Source organism: Tamandua tetradactyla, chromosome 6, assembly GCF_023851605.1.
Source record: "Tamandua tetradactyla isolate mTamTet1 chromosome 6, mTamTet1.pri, whole genome shotgun sequence".
NCBI lineage: Eukaryota > Metazoa > Chordata > Mammalia > Pilosa > Myrmecophagidae > Tamandua > Tamandua tetradactyla.
In genome coordinates this window covers 109914453-109925639 of record NC_135332.1, presented here as the reverse complement: position 1 = coordinate 109925639, position 11187 = coordinate 109914453, and the positions used below count along the sequence as shown (strand labels likewise).

The 11187-nt window shown below is 40.7% G+C and overlaps 1 pseudogene; it reads right to left on the bottom strand.

The window, feature by feature from the left end:
• Positions 1 to 5383: 5383 nt before the first annotated feature.
• LOC143686796 (josephin-1 pseudogene) lies at positions 5384 to 5976 on the bottom strand (annotated as a pseudogene).
• Between the last annotated feature and the right edge of the window lie 5211 nt (positions 5977 to 11187).

The following is an 11187-nucleotide window of genomic DNA, read 5'->3' as shown; positions in this document are numbered from 1 at the left end:
CATTGTGGTTTTGATTTGCATTTCTCTAATGGCCAGGGACCTTGAGCATCTCTTCATGTGCCTTTTGGCCATTTGTATTTCCTCTTCTGAGAGGTGTCTGTTCAAGTCTTTTTCCCATTTTGTAATTGGATTGGCTGCCTTTTTGTTGTTGAGTTGAACAATCTCTTTATAAATTCTGTATACTAGACCTTTATCTGATATGTCGTTTCCAAATATTGTCTCCCATTGTGTAGGCTGTCTTTCTACTTTCTTGATGAAGTTCTTTGATGCACAAAAGTGTTTAATTTTGAGGAGTTCCCATTTATTTATTTCCTTCTTCAGTGCTCTTGCTTTAGGTTTAAGGTCCATAAAACTGCCTCCAATTGTAAGTTTCATAAGATATCTCCCTACATTTTCCTCTAACTGTTTTATGGTCTTAGACCTAATGTTTAGATCTTTGATCCATTTTGAGTTAACTTTTGTGTAGGGTGTGAGATATGGGTCTTCTTTCATTCTTTTGCATATGGATATCCAGTTCTCTAGGCACCATTTATTGAAGAGACTGTTCTTGTCCCAGGTGAGTTGGCTTGACTGCCTTATCAAAGATCAAATGTCCATAGATGAGAGGGTCTATATCTGAGCACTCTATTCGATTCCATTGGTCGATATATCTTTCTTTATGCCAATACCATGCTGTTTTGACCACTGTGGCTTCATAATATGCCTTAAAGTCAGGCAGTGCAAGACCTCCAGCTTCGTTTTTTTTCCTCAAGATGTTTTTAGCAATTTGGGGCACCCTACCCTTCCAGATAAATTTGCTTATTGGTTTTTCTATTTCTGAAAAATAAGTTGTTGGGATTTTGATTGGTATTGCATTGAATCTGTAAATCAATTTAAGTAGGATTGACATCTTAACTATATTTAGTCTTCTAATCCATGAACACGGTATGCCCTTCCATCTATTTAGGTCTTCTGTGATTTTGTTTAGCAGTTTTTTGTAGTTTTCTTTATATAAGTTTTTTGTCTCTTTAGTTAAATTTATTCCTAGGTATTTTATTCTTTTAGTTGCAATTGTAAATGGGATTCGTTTCTTGATTTCCCCCTCCACTTGTTCATTGCTAGTGTATAGAAATGCTATACACTAGCAATGTTTTGAATGTTGATCTTGTAACCTGGTACTTTGCTGTACTCATTTATTAGCTCTAGTAGTTTTGTCGTGGATTTTTCCGGGTTTTTGACATATAGTATCATATCGTCTGCAAACAGTGATAGTTTACTTCTTCCTTTCCAATTTTGATGCCTTGTATTTCTTTTTCTTGTCTAATTGCTCTGGCTAGAACCTCCAACACAATGTTGAATAATAGTGGTGATAGTGGACATCCTTGTCTTGTTCCTGATCTTAGGGGGAAAGTTTTCAATTTTTCCCCATTAAGAATGATATTAGCTGTGGGTTTTTCATATATTCCCTCTATCATTTTAAGGAAGTTCCCTTGTATTCCTATCCTTTGAAGTGTTTTCAACAGGAAAGGATGTTGAATCTTGTCAAATGCCTTCTCTGCATCAATTGAGATGATCATGTGATTTTCCTGCTTTGATTTGTTGATATGGTGTATTACATTAATTGATTTTCTTATGTTGAACCATCCTTGCATACCTGAGATGAATCCTACTTGGTCATGATGTATAATTCTTTTAATGTGTTATTGGATACGATTTGCTAGAATTTTATTGAGGATTTTTGCATCTATATTCATTAGAGAGATTGGCCTGTAGTTTTCTTTTTTTGTAATATCTTTGCCTGGTTTTGGTATGAGGGTGATGTTGGCTTCATAGAATGAATTAGGTAGTTTTCCTTCCGCTTCGATTTTTTTGAAGAGTTTGAGGAGAGTTGGTACTAATTATTTCTGGAATGTTTGATAGAATTCGCATGTGAAGCCGTCTGGTCCTGGACTTTTCTTTTTAGGAAGCTTTTGAACGACTGATTCAATTTCTTTACTTGTGATTGGTTTGTTGAGGTCATCTATGTCTTCCTGAGTCAAAGTTGGTTGTTCATGTCTTTCCAGGAACCCGTCCATTTCATCTAAATTGTTGTATTTATTAGCGTAAAGTTGTTCATAGTATCCTGTTATTACCTCCTTTATTTCTGTGAGGTCAGTAGTTATGTCTCCTCTTCCATTTCTGATCTTATTTATTTGCATCCTCTCTCTTCTTCTTTTTGTCAATCTTGATAAGGGCCCATCAATCTTATTGATTTTCTCATAGAACCAACTTCTGGCCTTATTGATTTTCTCTATTGTTTTCATGTTTTCAATTTCATTTATTTCTGCTCTAATCTTTGTCATTTCTTTCCTTTTGCTTGCTTTGGGATTAGTTTGCTGTTCTTTCTCCAGTTCTTCCAAGTGGACAGTTAATTCCTGCATTTTTGCCTTTTCTTCTTTTCTGATATAGGCATTTAGGGCAATAAATTTCCCTCTTAGCACTGCCTTTGCTGCGTCCCATAAGTTTTGATATGTTGTGTTTTCATTTTCATTTGCCTCTAGGTATTTGCTAATTTCTCTAGCAATTTCTTCTTTGACCCACTCGTTGTTTAGGAGTGTGTTGTTGAGCCTCCACGTATTTGTGAATTTTCTGGCACTCTGCCTATTATTGATTTCCAACTTCATTCCTTTATGATCCGAGAAAGTGTTGTGTATGATTTCAATCTTTTTAAATTTGTTAAGACTTGCTTTGTGACCCAGCATATGGTCTATCTTTGAGAATGATCCATGAGCACTTGAGAAAAAGGTGTATCCTGCTGTTGTGGGATGTAATGTCCTATAAATGTCTGTTAAGTCTAGCTCATTTAAGTAATATTCAGATTCTCTATTTCTTTATTGATCCTCTGTCTAGATGTTCTGTCCATTGATGAGAGTGGTGAATTGAAGTCACCAACTATTATGGTATATGAGTCTATTTCCCTTTTCAGTGTTTGCAGTGTATTCCTCACATATTTTGGGGCATTCTGGTTCGGTGCATAAATATTTATGATTGTTATGTCTTCTTGTTTAATTGTTCCTTTTATTAGTATATAATGTCCTTCTTTGTCTCTTTTAACTGTTTCACATTTGAAGTCTAAGTTGTTGGATATTAGTATAGCCACTCCTGCTCTTTTCTGGTTGTTATTTGCATGAAATATCTTTTCCCAACCTTTCACTTTCAACCTATGTTTATCTTTGGGTCTAAGATGTGTTTCCTGTAGACAGCATATAGAAGGATCCTGTTTTTTAATCCGTTCTGCCAATCTATGTCTTTTGATTGGGGAATTCAGTCCGTTGACATTTAGTGTTATTACTGTTTGGATAATATTTTCCTCTAACATTTTGCCTTTTGTATTATATATATCATATCTGATTTTCCTTCTTTCTACACTCTTCTCCATACCTCTCTCTTCTGTCTTTTTGTATCTGACTCTAGTGCTCCCTTTAGTATTTCTGGCAGAGCTGGTCTCTTGGTCACAAATTCTCTCAGTGACTTTTTGTCTGAGAATGTTTTAATTTCTCCCTCATTTTTGAAGGATAATTTTTCTGGATATAGGAGTCTTGGTTGGCAGTTTTTCTCTTTTAGTAATTTAAATATATCATCCCACTGTCTTCTAGCTTCCATGGTTTCTGCTGAGAAATCTACACAAAGTCTTATTGGGTTTCCCTTGTATGTGATGGATTGTTTTTCTCTTGCTGCTTTCAAGATCCTCTCTTTCTCTTTGACCTCTGACATTCTAACTAGTAAGTGTCTTGGAGAACGCCTATTTGGGTCTAATCTCTTTGGGGTGCGCTGCACTTCTTGGATCTGTAATTTTAGGTCTTTCATAAGAGTTGGGAAATTTTCAGTGATAATTTCTTCCATTAGCTTTTCTCCTCCTTTTCCCTTCTCTTCTCCTTCTGGGACACCCACAACACGTATATTTGTGCGGTTCATATTGTCCTTGAGTTCCCTGATACCCTGTTCAAATTTTTCCATTCTTTTCCTGATAGTTTCTGTTTCTTTTTGGAATTCAGATGTTCCATCCTCCAAATCACTAATTCTATCTTCTGTCTCTTTAAATCTATCCTTGTAGGTATCAATTGTTTTTTCCATCTTTTCTACTTTATCCTTCACTTCCATAAGTTCTGTGATTTGTTTTTTCAGTTTTTCTATTTCTTCTTTATGTTCAGCCCATGTCCTCTTCATGTCCTCCCTCAATTTATCGATTTCATTTTTGAAGAGGTTTTCCATTTCTGTTCGTATATTCAGCATTAGTTGTCTCAGCTCTTGTATCTCATTTGAACTATTGGTTTATTCCTTTGACTGGGCCATATTCTCAGTCTTCTGAGCGTGGACCGTTATCTTCTGCTGCTGGCGTCTGGGCATTTAGTCAGATTTCCCTGGGTGTCGGACCCAACAAGGTTGTAAGATTTTTCTGTGAAATCTCAGGGTTCTGTTTTTCTTATCCTGCCCAGTAGGTGGCGCTCGTGGCACACGTTTGTCTCAAGTGTTTGGAATGGATCCCCCCGGTCACCGATCTCCGCGGCCTGGGGATTTCCGATCCAATTCTCTCCGTTGGTTCAGGGAGCCACGCGAGGTGGGGGCGTCAGCCGCCGTGGCTTGAGGAGACACTGTGGCTGGTCGCCGGCCACAGTGGGCCCAGGGAATTCGCCACCGGGCCAGGAAGTTGCCCGCAGGGGAGGGGCCTCGGTCACCGGCGGCCGCAGCCTGGGGAATTCCCCACCGGACCAGGAATCCACCCGCGGGGGAGGGCCACCGCGGCTTGGATAGCCCTCTGATCCGAGACTCGTAGCCGCGGACTCGAAGCCGAGACTCGAAGCCGCCCGCAAAAGAGGGGCGCCGGCTGCCTCGGCTTGGGAAACTTGCCTCTCTGAGACTCTCAGCCGGCCCAGGAAGGAGGGAGGGAGTAGCTCTGGCGCCGCAGCTGCCGCTGCTTGGGAAATCACGCGCCACTTGGGGATCTCACCGCAGCCGAGTCTCGCAGTCAGACTAGCCAGTCCAGACTGGGGTACGCTGTGTGTCCATTCCCTGCCGTAGCCCTGGGAGCTGTTCCGCACTGTTTCAGTTCACCTAGTAGTTGCTTTGGAGGAGGAACTAAGATGCACGTACCTTACTAAGCCGCCATCTTCTCCTCTCCTCTCTCTTAAAGGGTCTTCTATTGCTTGCCCTAAGCACAGAGCCCCTACCTTCCTTCCCCCTACTTCAAAGCAAAAAAAAATTGGTTATTGTAACAGTTCCCGCATCTGTCCTATTGCACTGTCAAATCTATGGAGGGAACCTGATGGATGTTTGGTGTGGTGGTAAGGATAGACCCACTGTATAGGCCACAGCACATCACAGAGGCTGAAGGGGTGAGGTGAGTGGGAAGTTGGGTAGAACTGCATCACGTATCATCCCTCCATCTCTGGTGGGCTTCCACCTCTTCTGGTACCGCCAGCAGGGATTTATAGTTCTTTTCTTCCAAGTGATGTTTTAAAAATTTCCCAAGCTCACCCTTGCCTCCAGTCTACTTGGGTACCTTCAATCTGGATTCAAGATTGAAGTAGGCACCTCCCACTTCTCAATGGAGATCCAGTGCTGCCTTTTGAGAGGGAACTTCAGTGGACCCCAGTACAGGCTGAAGGGCAGATTCAAGATGAAGCCCATGTCATTAGTGAGAGCAGTGGTACTGACACCCTTGCGCCTGTCCCACCAAACACTTCAATACCCTTTGGTTTGAAGTGCTGCCACAATGACACTCATGTCATAGTTCCCATTTCCCAACATGCTTTTCTTCTGGGGTGTCACCATGGTATAGAAAATCTCTTGCAGCGTTTCTTGGGTGAAGGCGTTGCTGTCCTGGGAGATGTTATTGAGGGCATGGAGGACACAATGCTCCCTGCTCTGTTTCTCATAGTGAATTTGGGGGGGTGTTGCCCGGGGCAGCTCCACTGATTCAGATTTGGTTTTGTCTCCTTTCCCTGGCATGCAACTCATGTTTTTCGTCTTAGGTTCCAGACAGGGCTAGAAACACCCCACCCTTCCTTCCTGAGGAAGAATGTAATCTTAGTCTTTTCCAGGGTTCATAAGGTCCACCATACTGTCTGGTATCCATGATTTATGCTTTGTCACTGGGAGGAAAGATTGTAATCAAAAGGAAAAAAAATCCACCTCTTGTTTCTTCTCAATAGAAAAGTAACTTTTGAATTAGTTTATTTCGCTATCACTGCCAAAGTGCAGAGTGAAAAAAAAAAACCATAAAAAAATCTAAGATCTTGTTTCCTTTTCCATATCCTCCCTACCCACCCTCCTCCCAAACCCACAATTTTCTTGCTGTATTTTCTGCTCTGCAAATGCCAAGCAAGCCTTAAAGAGAGAAGATGGAACCCAACCATTCACATTACTCCTTTTTTTCCATATCTTTCCAACCACACACCACTGTCCTGGAGACAAGGTCCGGGTGGTTATTAAAATGCAAAGTCCAAGCAGCTCAGCAGGGCTGGCCAGCATGGGATCGCTGGCTCTGCTGCGACCTTGGGTATGTTCTCTATCCCCTTTAGTGCGGTGGGACCCTGCAGAGCGTGGACCCAGATGGGCATGACTCCCTTGAAAGCATGAACTCTCTTCCCCCTGCTGCAACTCTGAACCAGACGCTGGGAGCCCTCGCTCAGTGTGTGCTCTGGAAATGTCCTCCTTCAAGTTGCATGAAAAGCAACATGATGTTGACCACTTAATTTATAGGCTCGGCTACGTGGACAACACAGACTTCAGTGATATTAAAACAGAATATTAGGAAAGTAATTAAGAGAGTTTTAAAAATAAGGCATAGTTATATCACCAGATAAGATAGCACCAACACCTGAAGATAAGTACTGGAAGTCTTGGAGACAGCATACAGGGTCTGATTAGTACAAATCCACAGCACAGAATTCTTTTCTGGGATAAAATTCTGATGAGTTCCTCTCTCTCTTTCTCTTAAGATTCTCCTCCTTCTTTATCTCCTCCTTCTTCTTCTTCCTCTAACTGCTTGCATACAGTTTATATGGTATTTTTACAATAGGGGCCAAATTCCAATTAGCTTACGTGACTTGCCACAGGTGGTCCGCTGGGAACTGGTTAGGGACCAAGAGGAGCTTCCTGGGACCTAGATAACTTTATCAAAATATGTCTTCTTCTGGGAGGATAGCCAGTCCTCCCAGCTGGAGGGCACATTTCAACAATTTATTACCAAGGTCACGCAATGGCAGCATCAGTTGAACAGAACAGACTCTACAAATTTAGTTTTCCCTTTCACTGCATTGTCCCCCAGCCTCTTCTTTCTTAACACTATAATCACTCCATACCCGTGACTTCAATTGGCTTCTATATGCCGATGACTTTAAATTTGTATCTTCAGCTCAGATCTCTTCTCTAAGCTGCAGACCCATCCACTGTCCTGACATCCTCATTTGTATATTTTAGAAGCGCCTCTAGCTCAGAATGTCCAGAATTGAACTTGGAACCTTTCTCCCAAACCTGGTGCTCTTTCAGTGTTTTGTGCTCCAACCAATGGGAGCACCAACCAGCTGTTGCATGAACTGTAAACTTCGGAGCCGTTTTTGACAAGGCCCTCTCCCTAACCACCATCACCAAGTCCTGTTGATTTCACCTCCTAAATTCCTCTCAAAGCCCTCTCAGTATTTCCATCTTCATTGCTGTCATCTTAGTCTAAGCATTTATCATCTATCACTAGGGCTATTGAAGCAGTCACAGTCTCTCCTATTTAGTTCAGTCCTCATATATTACAGATGAGGCAAAAGACTAAGGGATATTAAGTGGCCTGTCCCAGGTTAAACTATATTCTTGTTGCCCAAGTCAGTGCTCTTTCTACCACACAACCTGCACTGCTTTAGTTTGAGCATGTTATCCTATTATGATGCAGTCAAGAGAACGCCACAGAAAAGAAGGAAGCAAATAGCCTGTGACTTCAGTGAAATTCAACTTTAGTGAAACCATTAATTTTACATAAATTCTTTCAAAAGCATCTAGCTTATAGTCAGAGTCTGGTAAAGCTAATAATAGTGTCATTCTTTGGATGAAAAGTCTTTAGAACATCTTAATTCCTTGAAATCATACTTGAAAAAGGCTTGTGTAGTCTCCTTGGCTGTGATAGGATGATAATGTGAAAGAAAGATTAAAGGTCAGTTGTCAAATGTAGCTATTAGCCAAAAATTCTTCCAGACAATGTTTCCTGAAACCTTTTGAGCCTTGACATGGTTGACGAGCTGAGTGAGTTAGAGCTGTGAATCATTAGATTCTCCTATCGGACAATGGTTTCCTTGAATAACCGTGAGGATGCGTTCAGGTCCTGAATTGTCTGATATTCCTTTGTTAAATTGCTTCAGAGTGTACTTCATCACCTTTTTTTTGAGAGAAGGCCAAAATGACAGTGCTCAATTTTGAAAAGCTTTGGGAATAATTAGGGGAAAGTGCTTATTTCATGAGTTAATTCCCTTCACTGCCATAGAAATCTGAATTAATGCTTTCACTCAGTTGGGTAGATATGAACAGTCTATAAGAATGATCTTGAGATGGGAAATGATGAAGTGATCATTGTCAGAAGTATAATTGATGTCATATTGTGAAGAGCTATGTTAAATTCTATGGGTCTATGGTTAGGTATTGAAGAGAAAGCAGTTTCAGTCTCTTTATCCTCCAGGACTATGTAGAGTTATAGAATTTTAGAAACAAGCCTTAGAAATGACCCCTTCAAAGTACTTTTCAAGTTTACCAGAGATTTCCATGGCAACTAAATTACCGCATGACTAAAGGAACTGTGTGTAATGACATTTTTCAGCTCTTGTACGAGTTGCCTGTTTATTAAAGAGGAAGTGCCAGGGGTTGCGATTATCATGCTTTTATAAACATTTTCATTCTCAGGAGGGAGTATATTCTCTTAAGGAGATGAAGGAAGTATGTCACAAGCCTCCATGTTCATCTTGATGTAAATACCTAGAGTCATTGAGAGAATGAAATTGTTGAATGGGACATTGTTGCTGCTTGCACTATAAAGTCAGAAAGGCAGGGTTTTAACTGGGTTACCAAGGAACTGTCTTGGGATGACCTGGAAGTAGTGTCTTTTTTACATTTATTTTTTCAGTCCATCTATGTTCCATTCATTGAATTTCGGGCCCTACTGGGTGATTTTTTTCATGATCTGACAGTGGAAGCAGAACCAAAGTCAGCCTTGTTACACATTTTTAGAGCATGTTATATTATCAGCGCCCTGGGATTTCACTTGAAGTTTTATAAACTAAACTTCCTATTTGTCACTTATGTGTTTATTCTTAGAAAACTCCTTGTTTCTTTGTAATGTATTATAACCATTGATCTTTAAAACATACAAATCTTTAGTGAAGAAAATAGTAACAAAGCCATTTGAAATGAAAGTTTTTGTTTTATTTTGCTTTCTAAATTAAAGTGTTTTATAGCAAGTGCAGGTATGTATCATTTCAGTCTGGATTCATTTACTTGTGCATCCAGGTGGTTTTTCTTTCTTGCAATTACCATTTGCAATCTCCATTTGCAATGACCACACTACTATATATTTAGAACTACAGATTTGTTTGCTGGTTTGAAAGTATTATGTACCCCAGAAAAGCCTTTTTTTTTCTTTGCATGGGCAGGCACTGGGAATTGAACCCGGATCTCTGGCATAGCAGGTGAGAACTCTACCTGCTGAGCCTCCGTGGCCCATCCAAAAGCCATGTTTTAATCCTGACTCAATCTTGTGGACGCAGCTGTTTTTTTTTTTTTTTTTTTTTTTTTACTTTTTTTTCCCAGCCGTTTATTTTAATCCTAGTTTAATACTGTAGGGCAGTAACTTTTGATGAATTTATCTCCACAGAGATATGACATGTCCAAATGTGGATGTGACCCTTTTGATTAGATGGAGATGTGACTCCACCCATTCCAGGTAGGTCTTGATTGGTTTACTGGAATCCTTTGAAAGAGGAAACGTTTTGGAGAAAGGCAGAAACGATGGAAACCTCACAGCTGAGAGAGAGAGAGCCAACAGAAACTTCAGAGCTGGCACAGATGCCGACATTTGGAGAACAGAGACACTGATGTTTGAAGATGTGTAGAGCCCAGAAGACATTGCCATGAAATGTTAAGTAGGCCAGAACCTGGAGAGAGCCAAGGGAAGCCAAGAGATGAAAGCCAGCTCTGGAAAAGTCCCGGAGAAGCAAAGTAAGTAACCCTCACAGGAACAGAGGCTGAAGGCAATGGAGCCCAGGAGCAAGCGGATGCCAGCCATGTGACTACCTAGCTGACAGAGGTGTTCCTGACTCATCGGCCTTTCCTGAGAGGAGGTAGCCTATTGTTGGTGCCTTGGTTTGGCTAATTTTATAGGCTAAGAGCTATAAACTTGTAACTTGTTAGATTCTTCTTTTTGGGGGCCATTCCAGTAACTCGCAGCTTGCAAACTAGAGCAATTTGTATTGTATGTTTGGAAGGGACTTTAAGGATCCCTTTAAGAATAAATTACTTTAAGGGTAATCTAATATGACCACTGTTTAAGTTTGCTAATGACACAGTTTGCATATCTGTGTCTAGGCATCTGCTTTCTATATTGACTTTCTCCAGGCTCTAGCTATTTCTGTGAGTCCTTGCTTAGACACTTGGGGTATTTTTGTCTGATTTTCAAATGCATGCATCCTGGTTTCATTTCTCTGCTCTGTGTCGGTTCTGAGTTCTTTCTCTCCATGAACTCCTTTAAGGACTCCAGTAAACTAATTAAGACTTACCTTGAATGGGTGGTGTGTTGGTTTGAAAGGAGTACGTACCCTAGAACAGCCATGTTTTAATCCTGATCCATCTTGTAGAGGCAGCCATTTCTTTTAATCCCTATTCAGCACTGTAGGTTGGGAACTTGATTAGATTATCTCCATGGAGATGTGGCATGCCTAATTGTGGGTATTAACTTTTGATTAGAGGAAGATGTGACTCTACCCATTCCAGGTGGGTCTTGATCAGTTTACTGGAATCCTTTAAAAGGGGAAACATTTTAGAAAATGCTTCAGAGTCATGAGAGGCAGAAGAGCCCACAGAGCCAGAGACCTTTGGAGATGAAGAAGGAAAATGCCCCCAGGGAGGCTTCATGAAACAAGAAACCTGAAGAGAAAGCTAGCATATGTCCTTATATCGCCATGTACCTTTCCAATTGAG